This window comes from Polypterus senegalus, chromosome 14 (assembly GCF_016835505.1).
Source record: "Polypterus senegalus isolate Bchr_013 chromosome 14, ASM1683550v1, whole genome shotgun sequence".
NCBI classification, from domain to species: domain Eukaryota; kingdom Metazoa; phylum Chordata; class Cladistia; order Polypteriformes; family Polypteridae; genus Polypterus; species Polypterus senegalus.
The window spans coordinates 124,199,007-124,223,385 of NC_053167.1; positions in this window are offsets into that span (position 1 = coordinate 124,199,007).

A 24,379-nucleotide genomic window follows, 5' to 3' on the forward strand; every position below is an offset into this window, starting at 1 on the left:
AATAACAAACTCAAAAAGTCTGAGTCCTTTTTATTGGCAACAGTATCTCTAAGCCACACCTCCAATATCATTTCATTGGTTGAACTCCAGGTTTCCCAACTCCTGACTCCAGTTAGCTTTTGTTGAAGTCACCAGACTAGGGGGTTCAATATGTTTTCCAATCTATAATTGTGAATGTTTGATTCATGTATTCAATAGGGACAAGAATAATACAATAATTTGTGTGTTATTAGTTAGAACAGATTGTGTTTGTTCATCATTATAACTTACATGAAGATCAGACCATATTGTAAAACACATTTATGCAGTATATACATATGGATATTTCTAAACGGTTCACATAATTTTCCAACCTATAACTGTGAATGTTTGAATTATGCATTCAATATGGACAAGAATAATACAATCATTTATTTGTTATTAGTTAGAACAGATTGTGTTTATTCATTATTATATTATAACTTGAAGATATAAGATGAAGATCAGACCATATTGTAAAACGCACTTATACAATGTATAAATATGGATATTTCCAAAAGGTTCACATACTTTTTCTTGACACTGTATGTGCTTGATGTCATGGGGTTTGAGACACTCATTTTGGGATGGCGTAAAAGCAGACTGGAGAAACAGTCAGATTGTCAGCTTTTCTGATCTTTTTTGGAGAAGACAGATACATTCAGTTTTTTACATATTCTGATAGGCTTGTTCTGGTTGTGCTTTTGTTTGTATTTTTAAACTGTTTTGTATCGGTTTTTTTAAGTTTTTTGCCCTCTGTGTACATTTCTTGTGTTATCTGTGATTTTTCCCTGGACTCTTAGATGTCCATTTAGAGATCTATTTAAGGCATCGGCAAACTGCGCACGATTTCTGTGACATTAGCTCTTGCTGTCGTGTTCTTGGTGTTTTCCACCTTTTCCCAGTTTGAGAGTTTTTGACCTCTTTATTGATTTTGGATTTTCTGGTTATGACCTTTTGCTCTTGCAATTAGATTATTGCATTTTGAAAGTATTGACTTCATATTTGTCGTTAGTTTAATGGGATTTTCTTTGTTATATTTCCTTTGCAGTATTTTGGGTTCTATTGACCTTTTCCCTGTTATGATTAGCAGTTGTAGTTAATTCTTTTGTGTCCATCTGAAGATTAAAATATGTTTGTAATTGAAGACAAGGATCGGCTAGCATCCAAAGTGGAATGGAGAAAGGGTTACCCAGCTGGGAGGCCATTATAATGGACAGAGAGCCTTGGTGAATTGTTATCTCAGCTGGGATGTTTGCCCTTCCCTTTCTAGTCATGGTTATAATGGAAGAACAGGTGGTGGCTGCCTTCTGGGGCTGTGTGTTCCCCCAGCACACTGAGTACATTTAGACATCTGCAAGGGCTTCACAGAAATGCAGATCAGGAGGGCATCTTTGGTGGGGTGCTTGAAGACCACTAAAGAGTGCTGTTGGGGCGTTTCCCCCTGACAGATGGAGGTTCCTCCTGACCCGGAGGTGCATCCTCACTATATTGCTGAGAAAATGGAAGTACTTCTGGGTTTCAGTTATAAGGAGCCCTCTTCCTCACCCAGAGGTGCTGGAGATGAGGCGGGAGAAGGTCAATGATTGCTCAGGAGGATTGAAGAAAGAAAGAAAGAAAGGTTTTGAGTTTTGAATTGAACTTTGCTAATCAATAGTCAACAAATCATTTACATTATTGTAAAGAAAATAAAGAAAAGCTCATCTCACCCAAAAATAAATCAATATGTATTTTATATTTCAAATAAGGAAAATCAACTCATTACCCTCAAGTTTATAGATCGCCTCATGAACACACCATCTTTCCACAAAAGAATTTACATTTGCGATCACTGTGTGGAATTTATGTTCTAATATACACTCTGGCTTTCACAAGTCCATGAAATATCCTTATCATGTCACATTGCCTATTTAATTTGACTTTAGCAAGCTTGGTTTGTCTAATGAGGAAATTCCCAATCTGACATTCATCCTGATTATTCTTATTTCCCATAACACCATAAATAAATACACACTCATTAAAATGCAAGTTAAGAACATTAAAAACAGAGTTAAGAACATTTAACACTAGAATTACCAAAGCCTACGAAAAAACTCATAAACCCGGCCCACCTTAAATTCCTTCGAACCTCTCTCAACGTCTTTTGTCTACTATTCCATCCCCCCACCGCCGCAGAAAGGGCAAGAAGTTCTCCCAGCTCAAGTCTTGTTTATTTGGAAGTGAAGTGCTGGAGTATTAGAGGGTAAATAATAGATTGTTATTTGGAACACATAGATTTCATGCGTGTTCTGTGTCTACAACAATCTATGTAAACACATCGTTAAAACTGAAACATTTTTCATGTTTTAGTAATAAATGACAAAATGTAGACATAAACTGTATAATGTGTGAAGGCTGAAGTCCAAATATCAAATAAACGCTTTCACAAAAGGAGCAAGTATAATACGACAGTTTCTGTGGTGCAGCGGTAAGAACTGCTGACTGGTAATCAAGAGACCGCGGGATCGATCCTGGGTGTCTCTCCAAATTTACCATTTTGAGTAGTGAGCTGCTCTTATTGTCAATATTATAGAATAAAAATATACATTTGATTTGCGTCTGTAACAGCCTGTGCAAATTTATAGTACTTGTAAAAGTTATCGTTTTTTTTTTTTTTCACTTTTATTCTGTCAGTTACGATCAATCACAATACAACGCCACCCCCCACCACCACAACAGATCTGACGCTGTTAGTTTTTATTTGAATCTGGAAATAAATGTAGATGTGAGTGGTGTTTTGAGACAATGGAACTGGAGGTATAAAAGCTGACACACAAACGCTGGTGAATCTGCCTTCTTCATATCTCACTGTCACTTGAATTTTTTTTTTTATTCAGTTTTATCGAGTGCTCCTGCTTACGCTGAATTTGTATGCGGCTTATGGCATGTGATGTCAAAGCAGCACTGACAAAAACAACACAGAGACATAGGTATATATCATATTTGGAATAATTCATTTTATGACCTGTATAGTACATTTCGAAAAAACATTGTGGCACGGATGCAACATTATTCATATTCATTCGCATGCCTTCTTGCGGTTATAATCAGTGACTGCATTTATTTATGCCCAATCTCCATATTTTGGTGCATGGGGGTGTTTCTTTTGTACTCCAGGACATGCAGAGGAAAGAATGGTACAGAGAGGTCAGTTCCGCGCTATATACAATCATCAAATTCAAATGTTAACAGTTCCCACACACCCAAGTACCGTCCTTCCTACTTTTACTAAATGTGTACCTGTTGCAATGTACACACTTCTCTCTGTGCTGTGGTTCCTATTACATTGAACATGACGCTGATTCAGTTTGCTTTCCTCGGGGAAGGCAGCATGTTATTGGTTGTCAGAAAAAAGGGCAAGCATACACTACACTATGGAAATGTGAGACTGTGCTGGAAAGTCATCATGGAGTTGTGTTATATGACATGTTCAGGTGACAAGATCAACAACTGTGTCATCAAGTTTGAAATTCCCTCCAACTATAAGCCATTTAATGTGATATCGACTGTAATAAGCGTATATGTTTAATATGTCACTGTGCTCTGTACAAATATTGTATTAATCTATTTTTCTTTCTACTCACACGCACAGCTTAATACAAAGCCATTATCATTATTTAGAACTGCTAGGCAAGCATTAGAAGATAAGACAGGGACAACTGCAAAATGGGTATCATATACTACTTTTGTGTGTCAAAGTCAGCATGAAACTATATCCTCTTTGCCTTGTTTGGAATAGCATGATTCACCTAAGTGGGCGCCTGCACATGAAGAAAGAGTATAAAGCCATGGAACATTGCCTGACACACCTTTGAAGCCGACGGACGGAGGGGAGATACCGCCATCCGATCCGGAAAATCCTTTCAATGCAGCTTCTTTACACTGGCTGCCTGTCAGTTTTCGAAATCTTGCTGCTAGTTTTTAAATCTTTACATGGGCTTGCTCCTGCCTATTTATCTGAATTGTGTGCTTTACACCAGCCATCTAGAGTGCTTAGAGCTTCTGGTCAGTTGTTTTCTTTTGTCCCTCGTACTAAGTGTAAAACTAAGGGGGACAGGGCTTTTGCAGCTGCTGCTTCTCGCCTGTGGAACTCTTTACCTCATCACATAAAGGAATCGTCTTCAATTGAACTGTTCAAAATGAGATTAAAGACTCTTTGTGATTATGTAATATGACTTCTGTTTATTATTTATTTTATTTATGTTCATTTATTTTATTTCTATTTATGTTAACTGTATGTTTTTTTCCTTTTTTTATTGTAAAGCACTTTGGCAACAGCAATTCCTATGTTGTTTTAAATGTGCTATATAAATAAATTGACATTGATAAAAATAACAGACTGTACACATCGGGCACCAACTCCTGAACTGGGTTCTTGTCATGGCTTCCTTCATCTGCTACGTTCATCTGCCGCGTAAGCTGTCATGAAAGGAAGTTAAGTTATTTCTCCTATGTGATTTCTTATCTCCGTATCACTAAGGGAGGGGTATCGCCTTATTATATTATATCTGCATAGTTTCCGGTTATGTAACACGCCACAATTACAAAAGAAATCATTCCAACAAGGGAGCTAGCGTCCCCTGCTGGATACATTGACTTAACCTCCATGTCTTTGGATTGTCAGAAACAACTCATATGGACTTGAGGAGAACATACAAACTGCACTCAAGGAGTGCAATTTGAACCTTGGTCCAGAGAAAAAAAGTAATGTGCACACAAACACTAAAAATTTGTAGTTAATAAGTGCAGCATAAAAATAATTCCATGAAATTTCCGCCATGTTACATTTATCAGCTTTCTAAATCGTACTGATCTAAGGCTGTGGTGAAAGAACCTTCTTGAGTTTACACTTTCTCTTTCTGTTGCTCCTCATTTTGACACACAGCCAGCTAAATAACAAGTTGTAAAATGCTCAGTTAAAAAGCATACTGCCTTACAGGCATCTGTGCTATCGTAAGTGCATAAAGGGAGCCTCCATGGTGATGGGTAATGAATTCACGCTGAACAGGCTTTTGTTAAGCAACACAAAATTGACTCACCATACTTCAGCAGAATGCATGATTGGCTTTAGTCCATTGGTCTGATTTTGCCTACTTACAGGGGAGTTACATAAGATCCTGCTGTATTTGAATTATATTTTGATCACACATTCAATACCTTTGATCTAGGTGGTCCTATTATTTGTCCAACTGAATGAACCTCTACTTACTTTTAAGACCTACTGTAGATCCTAGCCAGATAATCGCAAGGCATGACATTCCACATAAATACAGTTCAAAGTAACAAAATGGCAACATGCAATAATTGTAAATATACAATCAAAGGGAAATTACTATCAGGAAGAGATTACAATGTTTAACAAAATTCAGTGAGTGTCAATTCTAAAGGCAAAAACACTATGTTAATGAGAGAAGAATGGCCAGAAATGTTCAAGCAAACACTCAAATAACAGCCTGGCACTACATTTGTATGCAGAATGGCATCTCTGAAACTAAAGGCTACGGCAAAAGAAGAGCAGGGCCCTGCCAGATCTAAACACTAGAGTGGCGAATTGATCGCCTACTGAAGTGACTTTAGCTGCAGATGGAAGTCCCATTTTACTTAGGGTGCCAGGCAGAGTTGTGTTGTGGTGCAGCAGTCTATTCTCCGGTGAAAGCGCTGTGAAGAAGCTGTCTGTTGTTACGGTTCTGTCTTTTTCCAGAAACGGCTTCATAAGCTTTATGACCACAGACTCGGAAAGTCTTTGGCCTGGATCGTAACTCACAACACAGTTCTCAACAAAATAATGGCAGATGTCCGAAACCGCAGCAAATATGTCATTTTTCAGATGTTCTGCATGGGTGTCATTGATGTCAAAGCGCAAATGGTGCAAGGTAGTCTGATAGGGGACATGGGACATTGTTTCTTTGATTGCCGGTACAACAAATCGTTCTGAGCAGGCATCAGGCACAGCGCTGCTTTTGTGAAAAGAATGGAAATAAACATCATCAACTCAGAGAGGGAGAGGCAAGTTGACTGTACCACGGGAACATCACTTAAAGAATAGAACTGAATAATGAAAAAAAGGGCTAACTTTTACAAGAAGCCAAAATTTACACCTGATGTTACAGACTCAAATGAAATGTTTTTATTATAGTAATAATAATAATAGCATCTCACTACTCAAAACATGGAGCACAGGGACTCAAACCAGCAACCTATGGGTTATAAGGCAGCAGTTCTTACCGCTTGCACCATTCAAAAATACAAATCAACATTCTGTCAATTGACATTTGACCTTGGGTTTTTAACTCATTGACAGCAACATGAAAATTGAATGATTTTTTTTCTTTGGTTATATTCTTGAATAAAAGCATACATGTTTATTTGATATTTGGACTAAAGTCTTTACACATTATACACTTCATGTCACTATTAGTATAACATGGAAAAAGTTTCTGTTTTAGTCATGTGTTCAGCATTTTTTGCCTCACATTTCCTGTCATCCTACATTTACACAGATTGTTGTACAAACGGAACATGCATGTGTGTTCCAAATAACGATATATTATTTACCCTTTACAACTCCAGGCACCTCATACCCAGATGAATACACTTGAGCTCTGAGAACTTTGTGACTGACTTCAGCTCCGTTGGTAGTGGGGATAGGATAGCAGGCTGCTTGTGCTGATCGACACATTTACAAAACAAAAGACGCTAATGGAGAGGTGCAAAGGGATTTAAGGTGGGCCGGGATTATGAGTTTTTCGTAGGCTTCAGGGATTCTAATGTTAAGTATTTTTTGAAGTTAAAAAAAAAGAGAAAATGAAAAAATCACTGTAAATCAACAGATGGGGTCTTTTTTCTGTATGAGGATGCTGTTTTTCAGAAAGTGATAAGAACAGAACAGTATAGTGGTTTTAAGAGAGTAAAGTAATTAGTACCTTTTTTTTTTAGTAGACATTTATTCAAATCCACTGTATACTGAAACAGTATTCATTTTAGCCATTAAAGCTAAAGGAGTTTTGAGGTTTTTAGCAGTTTTTAGTTTTGAATTAATCAACTTTAAATCACTTTTGCAACACTTCCAAATAGCACTTTAATATGGAGTTTGGCTGCAGTCGCTTTACACCAACATCACCAAGGACTGTATGTAGCATGTGTAACAGTAAGCTGCTGAAGTGAACTAATAATATTATTTCTTGGTAAATAAATAATAAATGTTGGATATAGAAAAGTACTTAGTTACATAGTACTACTATAAATGATGCCCACTGACTGAGGAAATTTCCCTGGCAAAACTGGGTAACACTGCTAATAAAATTATATATATTATGACAAAAAACAAACCCCCCTGAAATATACACCACAATGAGTAAAAAAAAAAAAAAAACTAAAAAGAGCAGTCCCAGGCCCAGGGAGGCATTGCTGAATAGCCCCAGCAGCAGATAAACTGTCACATGCTATTATTGTTTTTATGACAGCAGAGTTTTTGGAAAGGATTTGCTTTTATTCCTAAATTCATACATACAATTAACATTTTTAAAAACTGGAAAGTCAGTCGATTCATCAACTATCAAAATGTGGTAGGTTGATTTTCTAATTCCATTTAACATGTTGGTTTTGATTGTTGAATTTATGAACTCCATGAACTCAAAGGTATAATTCTTACTTCTCCAACTATCTGGTATTTCCATGTATTTGTTATCATGATCATGAAAATTCTGGACCACCAATATGCAAAAATCTACTTTCACAGCCAACAAAACGTTGCTTTTCTGTCTTCACACATGCCTATAAGCCACAGGATTCTTAAGGTGAGCAAAGCACATGTTGTTCAAAGTTGTGGAGACAAGAACATGGTCTTTGTCCTGCCCAGATATGGCTCCATCCAAGGCAGCCAGCCCCCCAACCTTGAGGCTTTGGTCTACACCGGCCTAAAATGAGTAGTTGGCTTGTGAAGTTAAAAATGTAAAAGATCCAGAATATACAGTATATAAATGGCATACAAGGTAAAGGGTAACTTTAAACCTCTGGCATGTAGAGTCAACCCAAAATCTTTAAAAATGAGGAATTTACGAAAAAAGTAATAAATCAGGAAAGTGGTAAAAATAAAAGCAATAAAAGATCTGCCTGAAAGGTGGTACAAAGCAAAGAAACCCCAATGTGTATTTTTCACAAATTCTAACTGCAGAAGTGAAATGTTCACAATAGCAGAAGATCAAAAGAAGGCAAAACTCCAACAAACTCAATGATTCACTCCTGACATCCTCTTGTTTGACCTTAGTGATAAAGTAGAGGGTGGACCCAGCACCAGTGATGAAAAGGAGACCCCAACTCCTGGGATTGATGAGCTTGAGAGTTTCTAAGCAGGTAAGACCTTAACGATCCCAAAAATGCCCACTAGAGGGGGAAATCCAGTAAAAAAAACAGCTAGTATCACAGTGAGCAATGTAGAATCTTTAATATTAAAATATTTATTTTAAAAAAAGGCTCTGCTACATAGTGAAGGTCCAAGGAGCACAAAAGGCACTACCTGCAAAGCCAACGCAATCCAAGGCAAACAACTTCCAAACACAAATCCAGCAAAAAAAGTCAAAAAAACAGAGCACAGGTCAAAAAATCCATCCATCCATCCATTTTCTAACCCGCTGAATCCGAATACAGGGTCACGGGGGTCTGCTGGAGCCAATCCCAGGCAGGGTGCCAACCCACCGCAGGACACACACAAACACACCCTCACACCAAGCACACACTAGGGCCAATTTTAGAATCGCCAATCCACCTAACCTGCATGTCTTTGGATTGTGGGAGGAAACCCACGCAGACACGGGGAGAACATGCAAACTCCATGCAGGGAGGACCCGGGAAGCGAAACTGGGTCTCCTAACTGTGAGGCAGCAGTACACAAAGTAATGAACAGCACATTTAAATGAACTGCAAGGGACCACAACCTTTATAGGGCTGATGGCAGTCCCATGCGGTGATGGGGAGGTGGTACCCCTTCTTGGGAGTCCACCCACAAAAAACAAAGAACATGATAAATGATACATAAACATAAAGAAGGTAAATAATCAACACTGTAAACATAAACACTGACCAAAATAGAAGTAAAAAAATGGCATCTGGACCCCCAACAGGGTTTTTTATTGAGTGGAGCAGTTAAAGATACAGTGCACCGAAAATAAAAATAATAAGCAAACTTAACAGAAATTACAAAAAGACATGAAAAAACAAAAAGCAAAAGCAACACATATAACAAATAAACAGGTAATAAATACAAATTAAGGGAGAAAACCCTCGCTATAATACAACAAAAGTACACCTGCCAGTGGAAGAAAAAGTTGGCAAGAATTAGTACATGAAGCAGTCATTCGCTAGCTAAGTGGAGGTAAGGATAACCCTGAGGCTTGCGTGTGAGTAAAGAGCAAGCTGCCCCCCCGCCCGCTGCCTGTCTCTCAGATTTGCGCGAATAAATCGGTACTGCATGTGAACTATGATACATAGCGCAATGGCAGAAGTCACAAAATCAACCGAAATGTTCAAGTAAATTATAGAAAAACACCCACTCTAAATCCGTTAAGTAGTTCTTTCGTTTGCTAGCTAAGCGGATATAAGATACACAACGAGATTGGCGCGTGAGTGAGGAGAGCCCCGCCCCTTTCCCCTCGGCCTGCTGTGTATCTCTCAAATTCACACAAATAAATCAGTAACGCAAGCGAACTATGATACATAGCTCAATGAGAGAAGTCGCAAAATCAACTGTAATATTCAAGCAAATTATAGAAAAAAACCCGATCTCTCGTGAAAGTGGACAGACATACAGACACACATTGGATTTTATATATATATATATATATAGAGAGAGAGAGAGATGATGACACATTACTGATTTTTGAATCTTTATTATTATTTCTATAAATAAACACTATTTGTTTTCACTCTAATTTGATCTGTGCCTCGTTCTTTCTACCACTGGTTCCCGGTCATGACCTACTAGATACCCAGGATTCAAGGTCCTACCCAGGTTGGTATTGGCATGGGGCATCATACTGATTTATACTATTTTCCTCAGGTTGGCTACATAAGTCGACCCACTAAGCACTCCAGGAGCTGATGTAGCTATCACTGATTTGGACGAGCTACTTTTGAATCTTTTTAGTCTTGACACTTCTTACTCTAATTTGCCATGTAATACAATCTGGAGGCCACAGCTGCCCATGAATAGTTGTGAAGATTCTGGGAGCAGGCCTAGGTCACAATATTACAGGAGTAAAGTCAATTGCAAGTTTATTAAATGTATAATTGATGCCTATTACATAGTGACCTTCATCATATAGGCCACTCAAGAGACTAGGGCAGAGTTGTAATAATGATAAAATTCGCCATATTATATTATTACTTACACTTTGACTTTGTGCTAAAGGAAAAAAGATAATCCAACAATAGATTAAAATCTATCTGGAGATATATATAAAATATTTTACTTCACACTGAAGGCCAGAGCTATTATTCAGTGATGACAGTTAAACGTTCTTCTGACCAAGATTGTGTTTTTCTCATTTAAACTCATTTTTTTCCTTTTCTCGTCTGGTGACTACAGTTATTTTTATCCAGTTTTCACAAATCCTGTAAGATTCCTCCAGCAATATTACATCTCAGTGCCGAGAGAAACCTTAGAACACCTTACATGACTGCAAATATATTACTTATATTGGCTCTCTGTTTCTCTCTATCTAATCCATTACTGAAAGGCAGACCTCTGTCAGCACATCCAATACGCAGTGTAGAGGATTCTGAACCTGCTCTCGGATGTAGACAGGACCTCTAAAAGTCTGGGGTCTTAGATTTAAACAAAACCTTACTCACCACAATTTATATCTTTTTCATACTTTTTAATGGTGGTGCAGTTTCAGGAGCAGGTTCAATTCCAGGCTTGGCTACTATTTTTAGTTTGTCTGCTCTGTCCACGTCTGTGTGGGATTAGTTGGGGTGGTCTGGTTTCCTTCAGCATCTGAAAGCTGAACAAAGTCAGTCAATTGGCTACTTTCAATTCATTCAGTAAGACGGAGCGTCTCTGTGTGCTCTTCTGTCCAGTAAACTTGTAACTTGTGCCCAGTGCTGCTGGAATTGGCTGGGGCTCCCCACAACCTTGTAATGACATTCACTACCCAGAAATGTTCATGTGTCTATTGAAAATTTGTGGCACTGCCACATAAATGCTATCTGATTTGCTTTTGTCTCTTAGCCGTCGTCAATGTCAACTCTGTTGCTGCCTGGCACCCTTAATATGGTGGTGAGGGGAGGAGTAAAAAAAATCAGGCACATTGGGCAGACGGTCGTAAAGAAGACCTTAGGGGGGTGTGATCTGTTGCTGCAGTTTCCAAGGGTTGTCATTGAGAAAGGGCGTGTGGTATAGCGGGTCCACTGCTCCACTATGTGTAAATAGATAATCGGCGCACTCTTGGCTTAAACGGGGTGTGGTAGTGTGGCCGGAGCAGTTCTCGGGCGCTGTGTGATGCGTGCGTTTCCTCGCTTAAGTGCACAGGTGAGGAATCGTTCGTATCTGTAACTGATGCCGGGAGCAGCTAATCGCCACACCCGAGCCACGTCCCCATTATATATAGTAGGAGCACGAGAGCGGAGGAAAAAAAATCAGATCGAGAGAATGAAGGTTAAAGGAGGAAGAAAGGGAGTCAGGAAGAGAAGGAGCCGGTGTGAGTGAGTGAGAACAGGCTCGCTATAATATCAGGCAGCTGGGAGAAGAGCACATCGGTAGTGTTAGGCCGACAAGCCTGGAGGGCAGCTAGAAGTGGTCGCTCCTGCTGAGCGCTTTGGAGAAGCAGGAGTGACCAGAAGGTATTTGGCTCGCCGCAAAAGGTAACGGGAGTCAGGAGGCTTGGGAGGTGGGAGCCAAAGACCTCAAGGCCACAGACTGGAACAAGAAGGTCAGCTGCAGGTAGGACGACTTCCCTGGTGCATACACAGCCTGGATGGGAGAAGCAGGGGAGCCGCCAGGTAGAAAGTAGGCAGCGGGTTTGGTCTTAAAAGACTTCTTCCAGCCATTGTTTTAACCTCGTTTTTAAAGGATTAACTTGTTTTTTGGATTTGATGACTTTTAGAAGCACTGCACTATTTATTTTGAACACTGTTTTTGTTTTTGCTGTTTTTAAATAAAAATACTTTTGCACCTTTTTGCACCATCCACTTGCTCCATTGTGATGTCTTCACTGTTCAGCTCATCTGGTGACATTACCAACAGTGTTGGGTTCATGAGCTCCCAAAAGGAAGATGGGAGCATAGAGAAGGACCTACATCATCACAGGGCACCAGGATGTAGTTAAAAAAGACCACGAAAGGCAAGAAGGGGGGAAAAAGTAAAGAGAAAAGGTTTTTAACACATACTGATAAATGGGACAAAAAAAAAGGGAAACATTGACTATCCACGGCCAGAGAAAGGATTGACTCGCCTGCTTATGGAGGTGGCCACCTCAAAGACTTTACCGGCTGACCCACTCTAAAGTAGAAGCGGATGGGACAGTCGGGAGAAATTAAAGTGCGAGAGATGAGAGCGATCCTTGTTTATCTGGGGTAGCACATTTGGAGACTCTGGGGAAAAGAGAACAAGGAAAATGAACTCATGTCAGAAAACTGCCTGGATTTTGGGGTCTGTCTGGGGCGAAGGGTTTTCTTTCTTTTAAGTTATTTACATACTGTGTTTTTGGGGATGTGGTGGAGAGAGTTATGTTCATCAATTTGTTTGTTGCCTTTTATGTTTGTATAGTTTTTTGTTTTTTATAAGATTCATTTAATGCAGTTATTTTCACCTTGGGACGGCACGGTGGTGCAGTTGTAGCACTGCTGCCTCACAGTAAGGAGACCTGGGTTCGCTTCCCGGGTCCTCCCTGCGTGGAGTTTGCACGTTCTCCCTGTGTCTGCGTGGGTTTCCTCCGGGTGCTCTGGTTTCCTCCCACAGACCAAAGACATGCAGGTTAGGTGCATTGGCGATCCTACATTGTCCTTAGTGTGTGCGTGTGCCCTGCAGTGGGCTGGCGCCCTGCCTGGAGATTTATTCCTGCATTGTGCCCTGTGTTGGCTGGGATTGGCTCCAGCAGACACCGTAACCCTTTGTTAGGATATAGCGGGTTGGAAAATGACTGACTATTTTCACCTTGTCTGTTTCTCATGGTTATTGTGCTGAGATTGTGCGTAAGTTTTATTATTTACCATATCTGTATCTCAAGAAGGGGTCTGAGGGTGTCTTGAGGGTGACCTGCTATCCGACTCACATACACCACCTTTGGTGGTGACATATAGCGATATCGGCCAGTAGAAGTCGAAGCGTTATAAATTTACATCTTTTTTATCGAGATATCATTAAACTGATTTCAAAATACAGCCAAAACATTCCTACTGCATATAACGGCCATTATTGCTTGAAATGACTGATTTTTAAAACAACAACAACGACATTTATTTCTATAGCATATTTCCATACAAAGTAGCTCAAATTACTTTACAAGATGTCAAGGAGAAAGTTACAAGAAAAGAAAAACAAATAAAAGTAGGAAAGAATATTTATGACCATTTATTTATGAACAAGAATATTTAAGTAACAAAGATAAACAAAAACAGCTATATGCTCTTATAAAACATAGATGTATTCTGCTAAAATAAATGAAGGAAGCACTTAACCATCATAGTCTAACACCAAGTCAGTGAAGCTTCAGGGATATCCGTCTGTCCAGTTAGGACACATAAGCGATTGTGAAACAGGTTCACCTGCTTTGGTGCTGATGAAAGTGTCAACAGGTGACCTGGAGAGGCAACAGCAAGACAATCAACAAAAAGGGAATGGTGGCCTCAGACAATTGCTCTCTCCTTATCCTTCCTGATTGATTCTTCTCTAGTTTTGTGTTTTGCTGGTGTCCTTGTCACTACTGGTAGCATGAGGCAGTACCTGCCACCAATTTTGATTGTACAGGTATTCCTTCTCCTCTAGGATGGCACATCCATATGTGCAATTGCAAGAAGGTCTCAAGAACATGGAAGAGATACCAAGAGACAGGCCGTTACACGAGGAGAGCTGGACAGGGCAGTAGAAGGGCATTAACCCAGCAGCTTGACAGGTTATCTGCGCCTTTGTGAGAGAAGAAGCAGGAGGAGCATTGGTAATGGCCCGTCTCCTGGTATCTATTCCATTCTTGTGGCTGTGGGTCATGGATTTATTACAGGTGAAAGCCTCAGAAGGTGATTGGAAAGGGCTGGGTGAGGTGTCTGCCAGGATTGAAGGATAAAAACCTGCAAAAATATAAAATGAGAAGATAGATGCTAGAGGTCATCTTCATCTTTCTACATCAGGTCCATCAAGTCTATCATTAGTGGAGTGTGCATCAAAGTTCTCCTGAGCAGCCTGAAAAAGGACAGGAGGAGGTGCCCATCACTCTTGTCAAATGAGTAGACAGGAGCCATAAAAAGGTTTGGGGCAGCCACCTGTATAATTTTTCCTGGCAGCAAAATTGGTTAAAGGGTGTACAGTTGTGTACAGGTTTGAGTCCAAAACAGAACTGCCTGGATGAGGCAAAGATGATGGCTTTAAGGGATGGCAGAGGAAGTGACGTCATTGGGAAGTGGTGTGCTTGGGGTTGTTACTAGAAGTGACGTCATCAAAGTCAGGTGGGATTTCCCGTAACTTGTCCGCAGTGGAAAGAGAGAAAGGATTAGTGCACCTCGCCACTCCCTGGTCTGGCATGGAATTACCCTCATTCAAGTCCTTCAGCTGCCTCCCCTGTGCACATGTGTGACCACAGAGATTGAGAAATGGGGATAATACAGTAAGCTGGAGATTGGGTTCATTTGATTTATATTTCTTTAATAATACTAGGGAGCTCTGCCCCCTGCTCGCTTCACTCGCCCACTCCCGGGTTTGGTTTACCGGATATACAATTTAAAGAGATCGTTATTTTCATGGGAATTGTTACATATGCGATATTTTCAATTTTACTTTAAAACTTTTGTAAAAACAATACTTGTCCTTTATTTCCAGCCCTGGGTGTGGTTAAATCTCTTTCTCGCAGGACATATAATGCTGCTTGCGTTGTGAAGGGGTGTCGGCTGAACACACGCTAAGGAGATGCCGTCAGATCAGCTGCTGTCTTTCCGCTGCAGCTGCTGGTGAGCTGCGTGTTCTGGTTCTCGTGCTGCGTGTCGATCATTTCAGAGCTTGTACAGCAGCTGTCCTTTTGCCTCTTTGCGTCTCTGCCGCTCACGTTGTGAAGGGGGAGTGGGGGGGGGGCTGAACATACACTAAGGAGAAGCGGTTGGATCAGCTGCTGTCTTTCTGCTTGCTGCTGCTGGCGAGCTGCGTGTTCTGCTTGTCGCACTGCGCGTCGATCATTTCAAAACCTGTACAGCAGCCATCCTTTTGCCTCTTCACGTCTCTGCCACTCGCGTTGTGGGAGAGGGGGTGGCTTCTGAACGCATGCTAAGGAGAAGCGGTCGGATCACCTGCTGGCTTGCTGCTGCTGCTGGCGAGCTGCGTGTTCTGCTTGTTGCTTGTCATTGTTTTAAGAGCTGGGAGCACATGTGTCTGCCAAATGCATTCCAACAACTGCTAGGTTAGAGGTCTGTGAACTTGTTTTAAATGTTGTCTCACTGCCTTGTCTCGCGTGATGTTAAAGTGTGTCTTGTGGGATGTTAAATTGTTTTCTGAGAAGATCACGTCTCGTCTCCCTAGTCTCCTTCCCAAGATTTTTTTTATAATAGAGAGAAGTAATAATAACTAGCCAACCCACGGCGTACCATACGCCGCATAATCAGGCCGGTTTTTTAATAATTTTTAAGCACAGGGAGAAAATTAACATTTGAAAAATCGGTAATGTAATAAATCAGCAAGAAAAGCAACATTGTAACAATGCACGGAACGAACCAACACACAATCGTCCGTGCGGCGCTCAGGTGCGGAGGGTGGAATGGGAGGAGAGGAGAAGGACATCCACTCGCTCCCTCCATCATGCTAGTCTGCTGATTTCTCGTTCAGTATGCACTGCTTGCTCATGTGCCCACCTTCAACTCGTCACTCGAGTCGTTGTCGTCTTTGCACAGTCCAGATGTACCTGTGACTCACGTAGACTTTTCATTGCTCTGTGCGGTTTTGGCTGCCTTTCTATATATAATCCACCAAGACACCCGACCACGGTAGTTGTGAGGTGAGAGGGGGTTGTGTACAAAGTACAGGAGCATCTAAGAAGACACATGTTTGTTGCGGATGCGAATTGCTGTATGTAGCGTGTAAAACAGTTTGCTATGGTGCATGCGGTCGTGCGTTGTAACCGAAAACTCGGTTTTTAAAGACTGCTCACTTCATTGAGTATAGGACTGCAGGTGAATGAAAAGATGCAACTCTGGAGAGGGCAACATACAATACAGCGCTTTACACGCTGCATACAGCGATTCACATTCGTGACAAATTGTTTTACACGCTGCATACAGCGATTTACATCAGTGACAAATTGTTTTACACGCTGCATACAGCGATTTACATCCGTGACAAACAAACATGCCTCTTCTTAGATAGTCCTGTCACATCCACCCTCATTCTCGAAGCATACACACCGCCTGGTCATGTGGTGCCTCTGTGTGAACCTGTCAGGCACAGAGAAGGTCAGCTGCCGAGAGAGCGTCTCGACTGTTGCAGGGACTGCATTGTGAAGCAGGTGAGACGGTAATGAAACAGAGGCACAGGGCTTATTGGTTTTAAAGACTGCCTCCTTCATTGGGTTTTAACCAATGCACGGAACGAACCAACACACAATCGTCCGTGTGGTGCTCAGGCGCAGAGGGTGGAATGGGAAGAGAGGAGAAGGACGTCCACTCCGCTCCCTACGTCATGCTAGTCTGCTGATTTCTCGTTCAGTATACACTGCCTGCTTATGTGACCATCTCCAACTTGTCACTCGAGTCGTTGTCGTCTTTGCACAGTCCAGATGCAACTGTGACTCACGTAGACTTTTCATTGCTCTGTGCGGTTTTGGCTGCCTTTCTATATTTAATCCACCAAGACACGGTGGTAGCGAGGTGGGAGGGGGGTGTGTACAAAGTGCAGGAGCATCTAAGAAGATGCATGTTTGACGCGGATGCGAATTGCGGTATGTAGCATGTAAAACAGTTTGCTATGATGCATGTGGTCGTGCGTTGTAACCGAAAACTCGGTTTTTAAAGACTGCTCACTTCATTGTGTTTTAACCTCAGTTGTAAAGGAATGTTTTAAGGATCCCATGGGATACCCCTCGCAAACAGTTTTACACGCTGCATATGGCGATTCACCTCCGTGAGAAACATGCCTCTATGAAAAGTCAACGTGGGTCGGAGGTGCATGTGGCCTCTACGATAGACGAATATAAATGACGCCATTTTTTCTGTGTCATCGCGTCCAAGTTGGTGGCCGTGGCCCTGCAAATTGTCGTCGTATCCAATGGTCTTGGAGTTGGTGGGCGCGGCTCCTTCCTGCGTGCGCCATAGGTGTCTCACTTGTCGGCGGCTTAGTGAATCCACGCCCCTTCCGGCAGGCTTTCCATGGTTGTCTTGCCTTATTGAATTATATATATAGATAATAATAATTCTTTATATTTATATAGCACTTTTCTCACTACACAAAGTGCTTTACGTAGTGAGTGGGAAGACACTCCAACCACCACTAATGTGCAGCATCCATCTGGATGATGAGATCCCAGCCATTTTTTGCACCAGTACACTCACCACACATCTCTCTTGACTGTCTATTTCTACTCTAAACCCCTTCCGTAATGCTAATGCTTTGCTAGGACATGATAATTGCTTAACAAAGTCTTCCGTAAAAGTGCACAACATTAATACTCTAATAACCAATCTTAATGCACGTAAAAAATCTGGGCACTGCGGCATAAACACTAATAATTTAATTACAATTACTACTTTAGATGAACAACATATTAAAACTATAAAAAACAGATTACTGCTTAAATAAAAAATACACACAGAGCGGTGCTAACAAACACCAATAACGCACATAGAATTCAGCTCTGCTCCTCCGAAACATTAAATATGGCACTATTAAATGTCCCAAGAGCCAGTTTCTGTAGCCGAGGATCAGACCGCCAAGGTCCCCGCCTTCGGCCACCACGCAACTCACATTGCACCCAACCTCCTTGGCCCCTCCCATAGGTGGTGAGCCCATGGGGTGGATGAGATACGCCCGGAGTTCCTTAAGGCTCTGGATGTTGTAGGACTGTCTTGGTTGACACGTCTCTGCAACATCGCATGGACATCGGGGACAGTGCCTCTGGATTGGCAGACCGAGGTGGTGGTCCCCCTCTTTAAAAAGGGTGAAGCGGCTGGGATGAGAATCAGCACCTCCAAATCTGAGAATATGGTCCTCAGCCGGAAAAGGGTGGAGTGCCCTCTCAGGGTTGGGGGAGAGATCCTGCCCCAAGTGGAGGAGTTCAAGTATCTCGGGGTCTTGTTCACGAGTGAGGGAAGAATGGAGCGTGAGATCGACAGGCGGATCGGTGCGGCATCCGCAGTGATGCGGGCTCTGCATCGGTCTGTCGTGGTAAAAAAGGAGCTGAGCCGTAAGGCAAAGCTCTCAATTTACCAGTCGATCTACGCTCCTACCCTCACCTATGGTCATGAGCTATGGGTAGTGACTGAAAAAAACGAGATCGCGAATACAAGCGGCTGAAATGAGTTTCCTCCGCAGGGTGTCTGGGCTTTCCCTTAAAGATAGGGTGAGAAGCTCAGTCATCCGGGAGGGGCTCAGAGTAGAGCCGCTGTACCTCCGCATCGAGAGGAGTCAGATGAGGTGGCTCGGGCATCTGATCAGGATGCCTCCTGGATGCCTCCCTGGTGAGGTGTTCCGGGCACGTCCAACCGGGAGGAGGCCCCGGGGAAGACCCAGGACACGCTGGAGGGACTATGTCTCCCGGCTGGCCTGGGAAGCCTTGGGATTCTCCGGAAGAGCTGGAAGAAGTGGCCGGGGAGAGGGAAGTCTGGGCCTCTCTGCTTAAGCTGCTGCCCCCGCGACCCGACCTCGGATAAGCGGAAGAGGATGGATGGATGGATGGACTATTAAATGTTAGAGCATTAACTAACAAGACATTTTTTATCAATGATCTTATTAGTGAAAGAAAAATGTATTTTATTGCACTAAGTGAAACGTGGCTTAGCTCAGACTGCGTGGCTGTTTTAATCGAATCTGCGACTGCGAATTACAGTTTTACTCGTGCGGATCGCCAAGGAAAGAAAGGCAGCGGCTTAGCAAACATTTACTCGAGTCGGTTAAAGTGTAAAGATGTCAGTTTTGGTAAATTCAAGTCCTTTGAGTATCTCGCCGTTATTATTCATGGAGATTCTCACTTTCTAGTATTATCCGTGTATTGACCTCCTAAATTTAATGCGTCTTTCTTTGAGGAATTCACAGACTTAATGACAATTTTAATTACGAACTATTAAACACTCTTAATAATCGGTGACTAAAACTTTCATATCGATAATCGGTGTGACCTAAAAGTAAAGGAATTCATGAACCTTCTGAACTCTTTTGATTTGAGACAGCTCGTTAATCAGCCTACACATAAAGCAGGTCATACGTTAGACTTAGTAATTACCAAAGGATTAAAAGTTGATGTAAATCAGGTCATTGATATAGGTCTATCAGACCTTTTTCTTTTACTATTTAATATATAAATAATGGTAGAAAACATTCACGAGAAGTATATTGTTAAAAAACGCTTTTTGATTCATCAGCAGCTTTAAAGCTTACAAACATTCTAAGCAATCAGTCCTTTTGTAGTGCTAACTATAATAGCGAGGATAATGTAAATAGTAAGGTGGAAAAATTTAATACTAATGTGAGAGCTGCTGTTGACATACTGTAGTCGCACCTGAAAAGACAGTTAAAAAATCTTCTAGCATTGTTATACCATGGAAGACCCAAAGAGTGTCTGATTTAAAGAGAACATGCCGGAGAGCTGAGCGTAAATGGAGGAAAACTAAACTAACTATCCACTATGAATATTGAAGGTTAAAATAACAGAATACAATAACACAGTCCGTCTTGAGAGGCGCTGCTATTTCTCTAAGATTATAAATAACAATGCTAGTAATCCCAGAATCTTATCCTCTATGATTGATCATCTGCTAAACCCAGGTAATACAAAGGAATGCCTCCAAAATACTTCCAGTGAAACCTGTGAGGCTATTGCTGTATTTTTCAATCAAAAAATTGATGATATTAGAAATAACATAGTATATCTCCCCAACACTGCAGATCCTCCTAAGCCCCAGTACTCCATTCTAAACAAATTAAATTCTTTTTCCAGGATAGATTTACCTGATTTACATAAAATAACTTCTCAACTGAAACCCTCCACCTGCATCCTTGACCCAATACCAACAAGTTTTTTCAAGGAAATATCAGGCGTGCTAATTGATAATATTCTTGACATAGTAAATTCGTCATTAGATACGGGGGTCTTCCCAGACTGTCTTAAGACTGCTGTAGTTAAACCCCTACTCAAGAAAAATAATCTTGACCCTCTGCTTTTGAAAATTTTAGACCCATCTCTAACCTGCCTTTCTTAAGTAAAATTCTAGAGAAGGCAGTCATTATGCAGTTAAATGACCACCTCAATAAACATGCTATTCTTGATAAATTTCAGTCAGGTTTTAGAACAAATCACAGCACAGAAACTGCACTCGTTAAAGTAGTAAATGATTTGCGAGTGAACGCAGACAGAGGCCATTTATCTGTTCTCATCCTCTTAGATCTGAGTGCTGCATTTGACACCATTGATCACAATATTCTTAGAAATCGCCTTAGTCAATGGGTGGGCCTCTCTGGCAGTGTCTTAAATTGGTTTGAATCCTACCTGGCAGGTAGAAAATTCTTTGTTAGTTGTGGTAATTACAACTCAAAGACACATGATATCCAATATGGTGTTCCACAAGGCTCTATCCTGGGTCCGCTGCTCTTCTCAATCTACATGCTTCCGTTAGGTCAGATTATCTCAGGGCATAACGTGAGCTACCACAGCTATGCTGATGACACGCAGCTGTACTTATCAATAGCACCTGACTGTTATTTCACTAACACAATTTCTTACTTCTGTTTCTAATTAGATGAATAGTAATTTTCTCAAGCTAAATAAAGAGAAAACTGAAATTTTAGTAATTGGCAATAATGGATTCAATGAGGTTTTTAGAAATAAACTTGATGCATTAGGATTAAAAGTCAAGACGGAGGTAAAAAACTTAGGGGTAACTGTTGACTGTAACCTGAATTTTAAATCGCATATTCATCAGACCACTAGGACAGCATTTTTCACTTAAGAAACATAGCAAAAGTTAGACCTCTTATATCATTGAAAGATGCTGAGAAATTAGTTCACGCTTTTGTTTTCAGTCGACTAGATTACTGTAATGCACTCCTCTCAGGACTACCCAAAAAAGACATAAATCATTTGCAACGAGTGCAGAATGCAGCTGCTAGAATCCTAACTAGGAAAAGAAAATCCGAGCACATTTCTCCAGTTTTGATGTCACTACACTGGTTACCTGTGTCATTCAGAAATTACTTTAAAATACTGCTTATGGTTTATAAAGCCTTAAATAATCTGCTCCATCTTATATATTGGAATGTTTGGCACCTTATATTTCAAATCGTAACCTTAGATCCTCAAATAGTGTCTCCTTAGAATTCCAAGAGCAAAACTTAAAAGAAGTGGTGAGGCGGCCTTCTGCTGTTATGCACCTAAAATCTGGAATAGCCTGCCAATAGGAATTCGCCAGGCTAATACAGTGGAGCACTTTAAAAAACTGCTGAAAACACATTACTTTAACATGGATTTCTCATAACTTCACCTTCATTTAATCCTGATACTCTGTATATTCAGTTCATTATAATATCTATTCATGGTGGCTCCAAAATCCGTACTAACCCCTACTCTCTCTTCTGTTTCTTTTCCCGGTTTACTGTGGTGGCGATCTGTGCCATCACCACCTAATCAAACCACCGTGATGTCCCTACATTGATGGATTAATGGTCAGAAGTTCACATGACCATCATTATCAAGTCCTTCCATGAGAACCCTAAATACAAAGTGGACTGTTTCATTTATGTTAGGTAGAATGCCCAGAGGGGACTGGGTGGTCTCATGGTCTGGAACCCCTGCAGATTTAATTTTTTCTCTCCAGCCGTCTGGAGATTTGTTTTTGTTTTTTTTCTGTCCTCTCTGGCCATCGAGCTTTACTCTTATTCTAAGTTAATTAGTGTTGTCCTATTCTTTTTCTTACTTTTGTCTTTTATTTCTCTTTTCTTCATCATGTAAAACACTTTGAGTTACATTATTTGTATGAAAATGTGCTATAGAAATAAATGTTGTTGTTGTTGTTGAAAGGGTGAGAGATATTTAGTCAAAACCAAAAGGATAGTCAATAAATCAGTGTTAAGATTAAATCCAGAAAGACTACATACAAAAGTGACAGACCAAAATGAGGTGTGTAGTCTAAAAATATAATAAATAACATAATTCATTTGATTTTATACACAAATATTTGGATACTCCTGCACCTAGTCTCCTTTGGCTTATACTCCCCACATTCTGATATATAACCTAACATTGTGTTAGCCTTCCTAATGGCTTTTTTACACTGTCTTGATGTAGACTGTGATGAATCCACCACGACTGTCAGGTCCTTCTCGTAAGCGGCACTTTCAAGATCTCTTCTTGTGTATTCAAATCTAAAATTCTGAATTCTAAAATTCCTTACATTAAATTTCATCTGCCACAAGTCCTCCCAAGCCTGAATGATATCCAAGTTCCTTTGCAATGTTTTGCCTTATTCTACAATATTTCTCATTCCATCTAGCTTGTTCATTTTTGAGATATTCACACTCAGACTTGTCTTGGTCTTGGCTATTGATTTCACAAAAACTGCCTCTGTCTTGTCTATGAGTCAGGGTTTAATTAGTATATTTCTCAGATGCTGTGTTTAATTCCTCCCTACATTTGATTTCCGGATCCCATTCATTAAAAATAATGAGGTGGAACAAAAGGGGAGCCAGGTGGATGTTATCCCAAGTGAACCAAAATCCATACACAAAACAAGGTTAGAAAATCAACTTTTTAGCCATGTAGACCTTCTTTTTGGTATTTTTTTCTTCAATATACAGCCTTGAATCAACTTGTGGCTCCATTAGGAACCTGGCATTTGGCCGCATGTCAAATTGGCTGTAGATCGCTCACAAAGTGTACAGGGGGGTATTTTTCGTATGTGGATTACTCGTTTAGCCGGATGTAATTGTTGACGATTTGGCATGATCCTGGATCTGTCAGTTTTTCGAAACTCTTGCTGGAAGTGTTGTCATAGCAGAACATCCAAATCCTCAAACCTGCTCGGAGCAGGTTTGTTGTATGTAAACAAGGATTAGCTCACACACTTAATCAGTTTCCGTGCATGGAATTCATTCAGTCATAGCTTCACCGTTCATGAATGAGCAACCAATTGATATCGGTGCGCAAATTATAAGAAGAGAATTTCATATAGAGAAAGATGCTTTATTGCTCCCGGAGGAGATTATTTTTGAAAGATACCGCTTTAGCCGAGGGGGAATATTGTACCTCAAAGATTTATTAGCACCTTATATTTAAAGTCAAACTACCTCAGAACCACACAGACAGTATGCATTGCTTTGAGGTTTTTTTGCAAGTGGCACCTTTTTTATATACTGTAGGCGATGTGGAAAATCTATCTAAAAGTGCAGTTTGCCAGGCAATTTTAAAGTCTGTTTGGCTCTGAAATATTTCCTTCAGGTTTTTCGTAGTGTTTCCTGGACAACTGCGTGTGCAGACAATAAAAGAGGCGTTTCATGCCATTGCAGGTACACAGGGAAAAACAGCCACAGTTCCATAAAGCATCTCACAATCAGCCTAACATTCTCATTGCCCAGGATTTCCAAATGTGATTGGGGCACATGGGACTGATCAGAGTGGAGTTTGATCAAACATTATTTGGAAAATGTACCTCTCCTTCTGATGAATAATCGGACACAGTGTCTTCATCAAATATTTGACCTTCATCAATATCTCGTTCTTCAGACACAGGTTCTATGGATATGACATTCCCTGCAACTGACCAAACAAAAAAAAGAGGGCAATATGGAACATACCTATGGCACACATTGAGGACAAATATATGCAATGACCATCCTTTACCTGAAATGAAGTGACCACTGCATCCTGCCACTGGTTCTGAGGAGGAGCTTCCCCCTCAAATGCCTTCAGAAACAGGGCGATGGACATTTTGC